The sequence below is a fragment of the Chrysochloris asiatica genome, unplaced genomic scaffold (assembly GCF_000296735.1).
Source record: "Chrysochloris asiatica unplaced genomic scaffold, ChrAsi1.0 scaffold00689, whole genome shotgun sequence".
Taxonomy (NCBI): Eukaryota; Metazoa; Chordata; class Mammalia; order Afrosoricida; family Chrysochloridae; genus Chrysochloris; species Chrysochloris asiatica.
Genome location: NW_006409207.1, coordinates 47,314 through 49,610, shown reverse-complemented (window position 1 = coordinate 49,610; position 2,297 = coordinate 47,314).

The window sequence follows — 2,297 nt, the reverse complement described above, 5'->3', positions numbered from 1 at the left end:
GTAGTGAGGTTGGCCCAGGATCGGACATTGTTTCGTTCTGCTGTGCATGGGGTCGCTATGAGTCGGTTCCAACTCGATGGCACCTGACAACAACAAGAGTTATTGGAAACGAAGAGGAAGGATCAGCAATGGGAAAATATGGTCTTAGTGACAGAAAAGATAATGAAGAGAGCATGAAAGAATTTTTCAAGACCAAGAACTTGTTCATGCAAAAAAATTTTTTTTTAAATCGTTAAAGGTGACTATACATATTGATTTCACCAGATGGAATACAATTGACTACAGCTATGGGAAAAGATAGTGAAAATTTTCATATCATCAATCAAAACAAGGCCAAGGGAAGATTGAGGAATACACCATGAATAGTTCATATGCAAAGGAGCTCTGGTAGAGTAGTGGATACAAATTGGGCTGTGAACAGCAAGGTCAGTAGTTCAAGACTACCAGCTGTTCCACGGGAGAAAGATGAGGTGTTCTACTCCCGTAAAGATTTACAGCCTTGGAAATCCTGTACAGGGTTATTATGAGTCGGAACTGACTCCAAGGCACACAGTCACCAGCCTCCAGTCCATATGCAAGTTCATGCTGAAAGGAAGAAAACTAAAACAAGTCCATGAAAGCCAAAATATGACCTTGAACAATGTTGTTGTTAGGTGCCATGGAGTCAGTACCAACTCATAGTGACCTTATACACAGCAGCACAAAACACTGTCCAACCTCACTATTGTTGCCACACTTAAATCTATTGATGCTGCCACTTGGCCATTCCATCTCATTGGGGGTTTTTCGCTTTTACTCTGACCCTCCACCATACCAAATTTGATATCCTTCTCCAGCGACTGGTCCCTCCTGATAATATATTCAAAGTATGAGAGACAAAGTTTGGCCATAATGGTCTTCAAGGACCACTGAAAATGAACATATTTCATTTATATTTACAGACTGTCTCAAGAACAAATTTTACACAGTAAACATTAAGAGCCATGGGTTGTCGTTAAGAACATCATACAGGCAGAAAGTAAATGATCATTAAAAAACAGAAAGTAAAAAATACCAAAATGAATGTCAGAAGAGACTATGAAAGATTTTCTCCAATGCAGAGATGCTAAATGAAATGAAAGAAATGAGGAAATGAAAGACATGAACAAAAAATTTCAGAGAACTTCTAGAGAAGACAAAGTCAAATTATATAATGAACTGTGCAAGATCCTGGAGTTAAAAACAAAAAAATGGAGGAACATGCTTACCCTTTCTCAAGCTGATAGAAAGCATTCAAGTCTAGAGTTACAATATCAAATGATTCTATGGGCAAATATTGAATGATGCAGAAAGGTTCAAAAGAAGATGAAATGTATGCACAGAGTTCCTATACTGGTCGGTATTCAACCATTTCAAGAGCTAACATATGATCAATAAACAATGGTACTGGTGGGAAAAGAAAGGCTAAAGCTGAGTGTATGTATAATTTTAGGGTCACCTGAAGGCAGATAAAGGGTGTACTTAGAGAAGCAGCCTAGATGTGATGAGTTGGAAGAGCAAGGGAGCTGGGAAAGTTGACCCTATAAAAGCATTGACATTTCAAAATTTACTTGATGGCTTGATAGCATGTTAGAGAGAAGCCCTGTGCAGACCAGATAAAGCAGGTTCAGGGGATAGTCCCAGAATTCTGAACTACATATAAAGGAATATTTAGAAGGATTGAAGGTTTATTGCTAGTGGGATTTGTAGCTGAAGCAGGACTGGTGGCATTTTCTGATCTGCAGCTACCAGTGTCCATCTTGAGCATGACGGAGCAGTAGCAGGATCAGAGGAGCTCGCCCACTGGAGCGGTCTGATGAATCATCGGAGATAAAGATTTGAACTTTTTATTTTCCTGTTTATTGGTCTCTCATTAATTGCACACCTTCATTCTGGTGACTAGAGTGGGTCCCTGAGTGAGTAGGCAGCCACTCATTTGATGGCTTGATGATCTGTACTGTAAAGAAGTAAATAAAGAAATTTGATAAAGGAAACAAGTATAAATTGTTACAATTTGATGAACTTGGCCTATACTTATGGATATACTAGCTCAAAATACCAACAGAGATGGAAGGGGTCTTGACATCAAGGATCAAATATATCCTCTCTGCATTTAGGGTTGATGGTGGTAGTGGTTGTTTTGGTCTGCTGTGGAGTCCATTCCAACTTATAGCAACCACAGCATAGGGTTTCTGAGGCTGTAAATCTTTAAAGGAACAGAAACCCTCATCTTTCTACTGTGGAAAAGCTGGTAGTTTCAAACTGCTGACCTTGAGGAT